Genomic DNA, 14,779 nt, shown 5'->3' on the forward strand with positions numbered 1-14,779 from the left:
TTCGCCAGCAGGTCCTCACAGATGAGGAGAGTTAGCAAATTAATTCGTCCTCTTAGAATAAAAGTTATTACAAATATTTATAATTTAAATAGATAAATTACTTGTTAAACTTTAATATGTCTGAAATTGAATTCAAGGGATGGCAGTTATTATAGAGAAATAATTAGATGTTTTGATCTTTTAGGACGCTTCTTCAGAGGAAACCGCTCACGAGAGCGCGCACTGCGCTTATCAGTATCAGTTTTTAAATAAAAAAGTTAACTGAAATAAAATAAAATTTAAAACACGCTTAATTCATCCAATTTTATTTAGCATTAATTATTTTATTTTGTTTAATTTATTTTGCTGCCAAAGAGAATTTTGACCTTTTTTGTTACTCTTGGTTTTTTATTTCCTATTCTCTTGCACTTTCTTTCTTTATTTTAGCTATTTTTCCGTTTTCTATATTGTATTCTTTGCATATGCAACATTGTAATACGCTTATTGTTAATTATGAATAAACATTTCTCGTTTTATTGTATATAATATTATGTTTATGATACGAGTGAGTAACAAATAGATATAGAATCAGTCTTATTTTAATATTATTGAGTTATAGAGGTTTTTTTTCGTTTTTATTTAAAGTTTTAAATTGTTTTTAAATTTACATTCGAATATCTTATTGTGCGCCTTTTTTATTTATTTATTTATATTGTTTATTCAAATATAGAGTGTATTTATTTTTATTTAAGATTTAGTTATTTTAGTACATTTTAGTACATCAAGTTAAAGTTATTATCTCGTTCTTTAGTATGTTGTATTAGCACTAACAAGCATACATTTTATATTCTACATAAATAGTATTATTATTAGGTTAAATTAGTATTATTATATTATTAATAACATCTCGGTTACGTATGTAACCTTGGTTCCCTGAATAGGGAACGAGATGCTGCGGTGACGTCACCACGTATGGGAACACCTCTGGTGTGACGAATGTCTGAAGCCCTATACCATCCCGCCAATCCTATTGGCCAAATGGCGCATAGCACCACCCTGCGCATGCGCGCGCATGATATACCTGGGTGCAGCGCGCCATTTCGCTCAGATTTCATGACTGAAGATGAAGAGTTATCAAGGTACGGAACGGCCAGAACCGCAGCATCTCGTTCCCTATTCAGGGAACCAAGGTTACATACGTAACCGAGATGTTCCCTATCATAGGTCACTTCGATGCTGCGGTGACGTCACCACGTATGGGAACGATATACCAAAACGCCTGACGTACCTGATAACTGAGATCCGAGGAAGCAACTGCTCAAGCGGAGAGAACCCGGGAGCCAGGGGCCATCCTCACATCCAGACTGTAGGATTTGATAAAAGTGCTCGGTGAGGACCATCCTGCCGCAGCACAGATATCATCCATAGAAGAGCCACTGAGAAAAGCTTGAGAAGAAGCTACAGCTCGAGTGGAATGAGCCTTAACCCCTAAGGGTGAAGCGAGTCCGCGCGCCTCATAGGCCAAAGAAATCGCCTCCACCAGCCAATGGGACATGCGCTGTTTTGTAACTGCATGGCCCTTACTTTTATGTCCAAAGCAGACAAACAGCTGGTCAGAACCACGCCAAGGAGCTGTGCGATCCACATAAGTCTTTAAAGCTCTCACAGGGCAAAGACTTAGATCTCCTGACCCGGCCTCGGCAGGCGAAAAAGCTTCCAGAACCACTTGCTGAAAGCGAAAAGGGTTAGATGCGACCTTAGGAACATAGTTAGGCCTGGGCCGCAGCAGCACCTTCACAGAGCCTGGTGCAAATTCCATGCATGAGGGTGAAACAGAAAGAGCCTGTAAATCCCCAACTCTCTTGAGGGAGGATAAAGCCATGAGAAGAAGTGTCTTCAATGTCAGGATTTTATCCGATACGGTCTCCAAGGGCTCAAACGGATGCCCTGATAAACCTAACAACACAATGGATAAATCCCATGAAGGAACTCGCACAGGGCGGAAAGGCCTCAGCCGTCGCGCACCCTGTATGAAACGAGAAACTAATGGATGACGCCCCACAGAGGCACCGCCTATGCATTCGTGGTAAGCTGAAATGGCTGCCACGTAAACCTTTAAAGTGGCTGGTGTAACGCCATCCGAGAAACGCTCCTGGAGGAACTCCAGCACTGAAGCCACTGGGCAGTAAACTGGATCCACATTATGATTACCACACCAGGCTGTAAACAGTCTCCACTTGAAAGCATATAAGCGTCTCGTAGAAGCTGCTCTAGAACTCAATATAGTCTCAGTAGTTTCAGCAGAAAGACCGGGACATACTAACGCACTCCGCTCAGTGGCCACGCCCACAGTTTCCACAGATCTGGCCTCGGGTGCCAAATCAGCCCCTGTGCTTGTGATAATAAATCCTGTCTGATGGGAATCTCCCACGGAGAGCCCGCTAGCAGACTGATCAGATCCGCAAACCACGGCTGCGTGTGCCATCGCGGAGCCACCAGCAGCAGCTGTTCCACTCTGTCCCGGCGTAATCTGCATAATACCGCTGGGATCAAACGAATCGGAGGAAAAGCATACAGACTGGTCCTGGGCCAGCTGTGAGCTAACGCATCCACGCCCAGGGGCGATGGGGAGCGTAGGGAGAACCATAGCGGGCAATGCGTAGTCATGCTCGATGCGAATAAATCCACTTTCGCTTTGCCGAATATCCGCCATAAAAGATCCACCGTCTGGGGGTGTAATCGCCATTCTCCCTGTTCCAGAGCCTGTCTGGATAACAGATCCGCTCCGAAATTCAATCGCCCGGGGACATGAATGGCCCGGATCGAGAGAAACTTGTCCCGAGACCACAGAAGAACACGCCTCGCCAGCCTGCACAGGGGGCGAGAGCGCAATCCTCCTTGATGGTTCAGATAAGACACAACCGCTGTGTTGTCTGATCTGAGTAGCACATGACGGCCGATCAGCAGATCCGAGAAATACTGGAGAGCCAGAAAAACTGCCAGTAATTCCAGTCTGTTTATATGCCAGCCGCGCTGAGCCGCTGTCCACACTCCGTGGGCTGGTCGCCCTCGACACACAGCTCCCCAACCAGTCAAAGACGCGTCCGTCGTGACAGTCTCTCGGAAAGCATAAATTCCCAATCGAACTCCTGACAGGAGAAATTCGGTTGACATCCAAATTTTCAGCGACATCACACACCGCCGTGTCACCGAAATCGTGCGATGCGGGAGACAACGGGGTGAAATATTCCGCCTTTTCGTCCACCACTGAAAAGGGCGCATTTGAAGCAATCCCAGACGAATCACGGGGGATGCTGCTGCCATTAGACCCAAGAGCCTGAGGCACAATCTCACCGTCACCGTGCGACCCGCTTTGAAGTGCCGCACGCATGACGCAATCGACTGAGCGCGCGGGAGAGAAAGCTTCGCTGTCATCGCGCGAGAGTCCAGATCTATTCCAAGAAAAGTTATCCGTTGAGAGGGAGTTAAAACACTCTTCTTGAAATTTGTTCGTAAGCCCAGGCTGTTTAAATGATTCAGCACAAGATCTCGGTGAGAGTGTGCTTGAGTCCGCGATTGCGCTATCACCAGCCAATCGTCCAAATAGTTCAACACACGAACGCCCTGGAGCCGCAACGGGGCCAGAGCTGCGTCCATGCACTTTGAGAACGTACGGGGCGCTAAAGCCAAGCCAAAGGGAAGAACGCGGTACTGATACGCTTTGCCCTCTAAAGCGAATCTGAGGAACTTCCTGTGTCTCTTGACGATCTGAATATGGAAATACGCATCCTTCAGATCGATCGTAATAAACCAATCGCTTGGTCGGATCTGAGACAGAATATTTTTCACCGTCAACATCTTGAATTTGCTCGGTCTGAGTGCAAGATTCAGACGGCGTAAATCCAGAATGGGTCGTAACCCGCCGTCTTTTTTCGGTACCACGAAATAACGGCTGTAAAAACCTGTCTCCATCTGAGAGGGGTGTACTTCTTCTATAGCCCCTTTGCTCAGCAGAGCTGACATTTCTTGTCGCAGCACCGCCATTTCCGTAGACTTCACCGTAGTGGGAAGAATTCCGCGGAAAGGAGGCGGGCCTTTCCGAAACTGAATGGTGTATCCGTGACAAACCGTGCGTAACACCCATTGAGGAATGCCGGGCAAGCGTTCCCACGCGGCCCGAAACAATATTAACGGTTTCAAAGCTTCCGCTCCCAGCAACGCCGTCATACGCGTTAAAACGACCGGACACGAAAAACCCGTGGTGTTCGTGCACCGGGGAAGCGTATGCGCCGGAGTCGTTGCGTTCCGTTGAGTATAATCCTGAAACGTGTCCACGGCAGGAATTAGGCCAACAGATGGAACATCGGGCTCTGCCGCTAGCGAAAAAGCGGCGGCTGTGTGAGCCGTCATAAACGGGCCGTTTGTGTAGGGTCCTTGAGTCGTCCCTCGAACTCCGAAAGCAGGATTGCGCAGAGTGTCTGAGGGAGCGTCTGTCATTACAGCTCGATCCAATGTTGCTCGAGGCGCTGTTAGCGGCGAGACAATCAATGTTTGAGCATGGGGACTGCAATGAGAGTGTGGGATGCGCGAAAGCGGTCCGACAGCGCTCTCTAGCGGAGGGCACAGTCCCTGGCAAGCAGCAAAAGGATCAGGAGCTGCTATTCGGCACCCGAGAACGAGAGGCTTTAGCCGTCGAGGTCAGGTTCAAACGCTTACGTTGACGCTGGTGCGCCGGAGGAAAAACCCTAGGGCCCCAGTCCTTACGAGGAGGCGCCATGGGTGTAGGTTCCTCTCGAGAGGCTGCTCGCTGGCGGTGAGAGGAGGTTGAGCGAGAACGCGCGGGCGCTTGCCGGCGTTCGACCTCCCTGGGTCTGCGGGGAATCAGCTGGCGGAAAGCGGCTGATTGCTGTTTCGCTGCCCTGAACTTCTCCACTACTGACGTGACAGCCTCACCGAACAATCCATCCCTGGAGACAGGGGCATCCATAAGGAAAGATTTATCCTTCTCCTTTATATCGGTGAGATTAAGCCAGAGGTGGCGCTCAACCGAAATCAAACCGGCCATAGTACGGCCCACTGCACGAGCGGTATGTTTGGTAGCGCGTAGCGCCAAATCCGTAGCTCTACGCAGTTCTTTAACTGCCTCCGGTGTGATGCCCTCACCTTCATCCAATTCCTTTAATAACTCCGCCTGGTAGGCCTGAAGGACCGCCATAGAGTGGAGCGACGCAGCCGCCTGACCAGCCGCCATGTAGGATTTACCCACCAAACTAGACGTGACTCGACACGCCTTCGAAGGAAGAAGGGGGCGAGACTTCCAAGCCGCGGCCGAACTAGGCGCAAGGTGTTCGGCGAGAGTCTCTTCCACCGGGGGCATCATAGTATAGCCATGGTTCGCCATATCAGAAACGGTGGCGAAATCCGCGGCCGCGGCGTTAGTAATCCGCGCCGAAAATGGCTGTTTCCAGGACCTCGAAACCTCCTGGTGGAGGTCCGGGAAAAAAGGCAAAGGCCTTCGGGGCTGTGTAGGTGTCCGACTGGTTAAAAAACGGTCGTCCAGCTTGGAAGAAGGTTGGGCCTCGGCCTTGTCAACCTCCCAGTCTAGCCCCAATTTACCCACCGCACGAGAAACCACATCCAACAGCTCACTGTAGGAGGGGGAAACACGCCTCTCCTGTCCGCTAGGAGGAAGAGGGCTAGTGTCGGTCGCGAAGTCCTCAGACCCCGAGGCCGCGGTGGATAAAACATCGTCGTCATAGCGTCCACAACCGAAGGAGATGGCGGTGCATGCCTCCGGTGTGGGAAGTAAATCCTCATTAGAGAAGACGACGGGCTCAGTATAAGTTTTATTCTGCAGCAGGGTAGGGGAGAGCGAGCGATGTGGAGAATATTCCAGCGCTGCGCTGTCCACAAAATCCATGTCGCACGTGTCACCCCAGGCCCTCGCCTCGTGCGGTGCCTCGGCAGTCGCAGAGGTGACCTGACGGGGGTTAGACTCGAGGGCGACATTAGAGAAAACTTCCACCCTGGAGCGCAGTACTCTGAGCCGCAGGCCATCACAATGGGGACAGGAAGAAAGGCCGCTAAGCGCCGCCTGTGCGTGATGTAAACCAAGACATACTACGCACCTGTCATGAGTGTCCCCCGCCGTGATGTACCTGGTACATGGCTCCTTACATTTTCGAAAGCTCATCGCGTCCGCGAAGAGGAGTTAACACTGCTCGAAGAGATCGCTGGAGAACGCGAGACGATAGGGCACAGATGATTCGCTATTCCTGAAGGAATGAAATCTGAGCGAAATGGCGCGCTGCACCCAGGTATATCATGCGCGCGCATGCGCAGGGTGGTGCTATGCGCCATTTGGCCAATAGGATTGGCGGGATGGTATAGGGCTTCAGACATTCGTCACACCAGAGGTGTTCCCATACGTGGTGACGTCACCGCAGCATCGAAGTGACCTATGATAGGGAACAATAAATAAGTCGTTTGATTGGGCGTATGGGTGTGGTCTGTGCGCGATATCGGCCAATCAGCTGAGGCATCCCATCTGTGGGCGGGGCCTCGGTGTGTTGCAGCGAGTTCTGTGCGGTTTCTTCAGTTCGACAGAAAGTGGGCCGTACCATCTGCAGCCGGAGGGGTGGAGCCACACACACCGATATCCAGAATCTCGCTTCTTCTCAGAAATAGAGCAGTAGCTTGGTTATTAATGATTTTTTTGGTACAATATTTAGATTACCAGTAGCTGTGACGGGAAATTATACAGATCGTTGTTGAAGTGAATCTGCTGTGTTTTCACCGTGGATCCCTTTTCCATCATCGACGGTCCTCTAGTCCCGAGCTCCACTCTCTTTAACGGGATTCACTCTGACTGTATATCAGTAGTGTATTCCTGCAAAGAACTGAACCGACAGGAATATTTTAATTAAGGAATAACCTCGGGAAATCATGGAATAATACGAACACATAACATTTATTCAGGTATGATGTTTTATGCATGCTTGCTTCGAAGTATGCACTGTTCTTTTTTCACCGCATTTTTTCAATTCTCTGTATAAAATCAAAATAACGCATAATGCAAACATGCATGGCGAAAAGTGTTCATGTTTGCATGTTCCATTTTTTTTCTTTCTCTCGAATGTATCTTCTCCGACTGATGCATTTACGATGTAAACCAAAACTGCTTGGCCCCATTCAGGAGTGGATGACAGGTGTGGGTTGAATTATGCATGCATCATGTGAGATAACTTGCATAATGCAGCCTAAAGCATCCAGAATGCATGCTACACGATGTTAGAATAAACATAATACATGCGACTTGTGCTTGTTTTGATCAAAGGTATGAAAAGATCACTTATGCTGCTCAGAGATTGATGCATTCAAGGGGGAAGGGGTGTCACATCTGTATGACGAACACTAGACAAACTATCACACCGAAATGCAATGCAGTTGCATGCTTGCTTAACAGTGTGCACTCCAGATTATTGCTGGGATGGCATGCCAAATATTTAGCAGTAGGAGAACAAATTATTTGAGTTATTGTTAACATATAAAATATGGTGCATACTGAATGCATAACGCAATTGCGTCCAGTAATGGTGAGAATGAATAGTAGAATTGAGTGCATGCAGGGGGAAGGGCAGCAGACACTGGAAGACTCGCTTTGTGAAACCCGAGACTTCAGAAAACACAAAGCATCTCCATCGCTTCTCTGTTCAGTTCGTGCACTTAAAATAACACCACGTTTCAAACTGATGCATGTTTTTCGCGTGCTTTAACGCATTAACACGTTGAACAGTTGTTGTTTCCCCCCGAATTAAGAGCTATGTGTGAAATATGAGGAGAAATGATTCGTTTGGATGAATCGGTTAGTTCACTCAAAGATCCGAATCGCGAAACGAGTCGCGGAGCAAACAATTGTTTTGTTTAAAAACGGCACGTTTTCGTTTAAGTTCCTTACTCATAAATTACGTAATTTCTTTGCCTCTTCCAGGGTGATTTAAAAACGGTTCGGATCTTTAAAAAGAACCAGCGACTCGAAAGAATCGGTTCGCTCAGGCATCACTAGCGTGTGTCATTGCGACCCCATGCAACGTTCAGTTCAAGCTTGATCATAGCTATATTTATTGCAAAAGCCTTAATCAATACCTTATATAATGCTCTAATCTTAGGTACCAAGATTACTGTGCATCTCATTAATATTGTGTTTGATTCACATACAGTCAGTGTTTACTTGTAGATGCATGATTGAACATTTAAGGGTTAATTCGCTGACTATCAGACATTAGTTTCAGTCTTTAATGCTAAGGATGTGAAGAGGGTCAGTCTGATGTTGTCTGCTTCAGTTCTTAGTCTTGAGCTCTTGCTGGCGAAGCAGAAAACTTGTTCTTTTTTCTTTTCTGGGTGGATTTTTTTTGTTGTTCAGAAAAAGCTTTTCATGTGGCTTCTGTTTGATTTTCTGCCAGAGTTACAAACCTCAAGTCCAGAGTTATAGATCAGACATGAGACGAGAAGAATGTGTTGCTCTGAGTATTTATATCTATTATATATCTTTATTTACACAACGTTTATTTATTTATTCTAATCATCTATTTAATTTACACTACCAGTCAAAAGTTTGTTAATGTTTTAAAGAAGTCTCTTCTGTTCACAAAGCCTGCATTTATTTGATCTAAAATACAGCAAAAGCAGTAAAATTGTGAAATATTTTTACAATTTAGAATAACTGTTTTCTGTGTGAATCTAAATTAATATGTATTTTATTTCTGTGATGCTGCACTGTATTTCCAGCATCATTCCTCCAGTCTTCAGTGTCACATGGTCTTCAGAAATCAGAATAATATGATGATTTACTGCTCAAAAAAATAAATTTGATGATTATTATTTTTATGATTATGTTGAAAACTGCCAAGTAGAATTTTTCAGGTTTCTTTGATGAATAAAAAAAAATCAGAATTCATATATATATATATATACACCAAACACAAGCATATATGATGATTTTTTAAAATATATTTTTCAATATTTATATTTTTATTTATATTTAAGTGATGAACCACATATACTATAAATAAATCTGATATATTATATTTTTCATTATAATTAAGACAACGTTTCTAAATTATTTGAATTATATATATATATATATATATATATATATATATATATATATATTATTATTATATATTTTTTTTAATTTGTATTTAAGCAATACACAACATTTATTTTTTAGTACATGAGAAATGCCACTTTGACATATTTCTGTAATGCGTATGAACGGTTGAATCAGTTGACTCCAGAGGCAGGTAAACAGCTGGAGACAGCAGTGCTATCACACAGAGATGAATGTGTGGACGCTGCTGAAGAGTCTTAAACATCCCAGCTGTGAAGACGCCTCGGACACTAGAGTCTTTGTTCAGTCTTTCTGTTCGGCCCACAGAGCTGCCTCTGTGTGTGTGTGTGTGTGTGTGTGTGTGTGTGTTTGAGTGTCAAGATGTCAAGGCATTTTTTTTTCTTAAGTATCGTCCTCACAATATATATATATACACTCACCTAAAGGATTATTATGAACACCATACTAATACTGTGTTTGACCCCCTGCCTTAATTCTACGTGGCATTGATTCAACAAGGTGCTGAAAGCATTCTTTAGAAATGTTGGCCCATATTGATAGGATAGCATCTTGCAGTTGATGGAGATTTGTGGGATGCACATCCAGGACACAAAGCTCCCATTCCACCACATACCAAAGATGCTCCATTGGGTTGAGATCTGGTGACTGTGGAGGTCATTTTAGTACAGTGAACTCATTGTCATGTTCAAGAAACCAATCTGAAATGATTCGAGCTTTGTGACATGCTGCATTATCCTGCTGGAAGTAGCCATCAGAGGATGGTACATGGTGGTCATGAAGGGATGGACATGGTCAGAAACAATACTCAGGTTGGCCGTGGCATTTAAACATTTTTCCACTCTTCAACTGTCCAATTTTGGTGAGGTCGTGTAAATTGTAGCCTCTTTTTCCTATTTTAAGTGGAGATGAGTGGTACCCGGTGGGGTCTTCTGCTGTTGTAGCCCATCCGCCTCAAGGTTGTGTGTGTTGTGGCTTCACCAATGCTTTGCTGCATACCTCGGTTGTAACGAGTGGTTATTTCAGTCAAAGTTGCTCTTCTATCAGCTTGAATCAGTCGCTCATTCTCCTCTGACCTCTAGCATCAACAAGGCATTTTCTCCTACAGGACTGCTGCATACTGGATGTTTTTCCCTTTTCACACCATTCTCTGTAAACCCTAGAAATGGTTGTGCGTGAAAATCCCAGTAACTGAGCAGATTGTGAAATAAAACTACATACTACAAACTACATAAATATTTTTTTACATTTCCCCTCAAATAATATTGTTGCTTCTTACTAATAATTCACCAAGTACATTTGCCATCAGAACCACAACATAAACAAATATTAAATAGATAAAAAAAAAAAAAATAGTCAAATTATTTATGAATAATAAATATTCTAATAAATTAAATGTTAAAAAGGTATTGGGATATATGTAGGTAATTGTTGTTTATCAACCAAATATAATGAAAAAAATATCATTTTAAAATACACATTTTCTAAAAAAAAAAGATATATAGATATATGTATATCACAAAAAAAAATTAATATAGGAATAAAAAATATTATATTAAATATTACACTGATAAAAATTGGTGTAGGATTTACTATGAAACAATTTTCACTCAGAATATGCTTTAAATTTCACAAATATTTACAAGGAGTTTTTGAAGCAGAAAGATTGTAAAAATGTAATGCAATCTTTGTTTTATGTACCTTTGTACAAAATAAAAGCATTAAAAAATATATTTTATTTTTTATAACATGTAAATATTTATTCCATCAAATGTAAAATATATAATAATAAGAAATATAAAACATTTACAAAGAATTTAAATTGTATTATATTAGGAACATATATTAAATGTAATAAAATAAACGTGCATGGTACGTTTGCTATTGGAGTTAAGAAATGTTGAAGAAAGTGCACTAAATGCATGTTCTCATGCTAAATCATTACTGTCACACCGTCACTAAACACTCTTGTTTGCGTGTCGTATTTGTTGGTTATGGAGCGCCGTCGGTGATTTTCCGTGGCGTGGAGGGCAGTGGTTTGTTGGTTTTGTGGCTGAAGGCAGGTGGAGGATAACGAGAGCGGTGTCCTCTTACACTCCTGCGCTCGTTTGGGTGGATTCCTTTGTCCTCTCGCTCACAGACAGGTGCTGATCCTGTGACACAGTGTTTTCTGTTTGACTTCATTCTGTGCTTTCGCTTCTGTTCTTCTTTGGAGTTAAGCTCGTGCAGATTCAGATTTGAATATGCAAACGAGAGCCAAAAGACTCCCCAGGTGTTTCTAAAACCTGTTTTAAATGAGGCTGTTCCATAAAAAGTCTTGTTTTATTAGTAGTGTTGTTTTACACTAGTGATCAGATGCATTATTTTAGAAAACAGGTGGAAGATCCTTCAGACTTGACCTGGAACTGCATCATTTTAATTCAATATCCATGAGATAGGCTGTACTTTTGATGATTGCTCTGATGGTAAACGAATTTATTTAAATGTTTATTGTATAAGGTAAATAGGTAAAACTTTATTTATTCCTTTATTTAGGGAAATTTACATATGTGAACATCATCATAAAGAAAATAAATGCCCTGGCCGTAATATAATATATTGTGTTTGTAAGCATGGCATTTCCCAAACAAGACTCTCTGCAAACAAATGGATATTTTATATGTAGATTTTAAAATTAAAATTGGATTTTTTAATTTAACAGAAAAATAGGAAAAGCCCAGTCAAAGTGTTCAGATAAAAAAAAAAAAAAAGTACTTTTTTATGATTTTGTGCTCATAATTCAGAAATGTTATATTAAGCTCAGCTAACAAAAATATATTTTCAAGAACATTTTGCTAACATTCCCATTAAGCTATGAGAACATTATGAATGTGCAAAAAGTACAGTTTTCCATTTTATTTACATTGGAACGTTTATGAGAACATTAAATTGAACATTCCATTTGATCGTTTCGCAAACATTATGGAAGTGTTACTTTTGAATCTTCACTGAATTTTCTGAAAACTAAGAAGAAGTTACATTTTAAAAAAATCCAGCTAAAACGTTTCAGAAAAACATTCCATGAATGATGTATAAATTATATTTTTATGCTAATGTTTTGAAAGTTTTAATTAAACACCAGATAACTTTGAACAAACGTAACTTTCTTTAAAAACGTTAGTTTAGAAACTACAGTATGTGCAAAGTTTGTGTTTTATTTGCACTCAGCTAAAAAAAATGTTCTAATGTATGAGTGAGTTTTGAAAACGTTATTTCTAAATTTGGTCTAAATGTTAAGGGAAAATTTAATTGTTTAACTGTATCATTTTGCAAACATTATGTGTTATGCATTATGCGTTACTTTTCTCAGAATGTTTTGAAACAAGAAGTAACATTAAAAAAAAAACGTTAGACAAAAACGTCCACCTAAAACATTTTAGAACTAAAACATTCCATGAATAAATTTTGGGAACGTCATTTTTACATTATTTTATCTCTCATCAAGTGATAACAATGTTAAACTAAAACAGAAATAAAATCCCATGAACTATGTATAAATGACATGTTAGTGTTAACGTTTTGAGAACAGGATAACTCTTAACGAACATTCTCTTGGCAAACATTTGTTGAGAACCTCGCAAGGACATCCTGAGAACGTTAGCTGTGTTTTTGTTAGCATTAGCCTACAGATCAAAGTAGATTGTATGGTCACACTTGGACTGGAAACAGCAGCATGCTTCAAAACGTGATAATTGAAGTTGAGCCGGATGAGCGAGAGGTTACGCGGCATTGCGACACTTTTCTAATCGGCTCTTGTGCACTGATACTCAATTACTGCAGAAGAGGAAGCTGTAAATTTACTTTTTTACAGGCGCATTTCAATTCCCTCCTCCACTCTGTTCTTCAGACCACGCACACTGAGCGCATCTAAAAGCATCTGACCCCAATTTTCTCCTGCCCGGGATGAGTCTGTGTGTGTGTGTGTGTGTGTGTGCCCGCTAACTAGTGATTGGTATGAATTAAGGGCCAATATTTACATAGAGTGGGTGGCCGTTCAATTATGGTGTGCCACGCAAAACTTCTTGTGATTTGCATGTTGGCTGCTTTGCATGTCGTTCCCAGAGTTCAGTTCTGCCCTTTCTCTGTTCTCTGATCACAAACAAGCCACTTAGCGAGTGCATTAGCGATTACTCAGCAAGCACTTGATTTTGATGAATGACTCACGGCCAATCGCGGCTAACATGGCGCGCATGTCAATGAGCGACTGCAGCGCATCAGCCAATCAGAAGTGAGTACACTGGTGACTCACATGGGCTGAAACAACATCATTTTATGGTTAAGATTTTTTAACTTTAGCATCTTTTGCAGTTTTGTCAAGTCTGTGACACTAGAAGTGTTAATTAAGCAATATCACACAAGCTGTTTTTCTGATTATCAGCTTTATGAGGCGGGAAATCCAATTAAAAGTTGATGATTTGATGATTTGAGTGACCAAATCATTTGAGCAAAAAAAAAAAAAAAAGTTCAAATTTAATTGTGGTTGTGCTTTTGTAAAATGCAGATAGAGAAACTAATAAAACACTGATTAACCAATCATTTCAGGGCAAGTAGGCCTAAATATGGACAGAATGTCTATATTTGTATGAACTATTCCTTTAATTCTGTCAGTGTGAGTAGTGTTAACAATTAATGCATATATTAATTGATCGCTAATAGCAATTCCTGTAAATTGAAATCCCTGTGATCTACATATGTAGGATGCAGCAGAAGGTGATGAAATTCACTCCTACTTTATTCTCTGCCTCTCTCTGTGCTTATTTTTATTTTCATGTGCTGCCTCCAGACAGAATGCGGCAAAAAAAAAAGAAAAATCAGAGACAGAAAGTAAATGTGTGTGGGTATAAGAGATCGAGATGAGGAAAGACTCCTTCTGTTTGACTTCTCTGGGCAAAGAAGGAGCCGATCGCCTACATTAGTTTAGCTAAGTGAAAAGTGAAAAGTGTTTCTCATCCCATGGTGCGTAAAGCTAATGCAGGATAGTAGGTGTCTATATAAATCAAAATGTTCAGATGCTTTTTGTGGATGAATGGAAAAAGGATTGTGAAAGCTTTTTTTCCACCTGCAGAACATACATATAAACTGATGGATGGGTTGCAAAGGCTGATTTATTTGACCAAAAATACAGTAAAAATTTGGAAATATTTTTACAATTTAAAACAGCTGTTTTCTATGTGAATATATTGGAAACTGTAATTTATTTCTGTGATGCTCCGCTGTATTTCCAGCATTATTCCTCTAGTCGTGTCACATGATCTTCAGAAATCAGAATAATATGATGATTTACTGCTCAAGAAACATTTCTGATTGTTATCAATGTCGTGCTGCACAATATTTTTGTGGAAACTGTGTTTCGTTTTATTTTTCTGGAAACACAGATGAATAGAAAGTTCAAAAGAAAAGCGTTTATTTGAATTAACAATAAATTATACATTTAATGCATCCTTGATGATTAGAAGTATTAATTTATTGCTGAAATGATTCCATTAAAACAAAAAAAATATCATATTTAAATAATGAATTATAACTCCAAATGGACTCTTCACACATTTATCACATTATAAAAATCCCAAATACGTATTACATTTTTCCTCCCCTATAAAAATGACCCAGATACATAAAGTCTGAGCTTTTTGT

General features: G+C 41.5%; 1 protein-coding gene across 3 annotated transcripts in view; it reads left to right on the forward strand.

Annotated features, from left to right (window-relative positions):
* The first annotated feature begins 6,599 nt into the window (after positions 1–6,599).
* The window catches only part of wasf1 (WASP family member 1), a 58,497-nt gene continuing 50,317 nt past the window's right edge, over positions 6,600–14,779 (forward strand). For 2 of the 3 annotated variants that reach the window (XM_052586473.1, XM_052586474.1), the window contains exon 1: positions 6,600–6,957. The gene's annotated coding sequence lies outside the window, so the exon portion shown is untranslated. The remainder of the gene's footprint in view (positions 6,958–14,779) is intronic. The other variant, XM_052586471.1, reaches the window with a different exon arrangement.

This window comes from Carassius gibelio, chromosome B20 (genome assembly GCF_023724105.1).
Source record: "Carassius gibelio isolate Cgi1373 ecotype wild population from Czech Republic chromosome B20, carGib1.2-hapl.c, whole genome shotgun sequence".
Lineage (NCBI taxonomy): Eukaryota > Metazoa > Chordata > Actinopteri > Cypriniformes > Cyprinidae > Carassius > Carassius gibelio.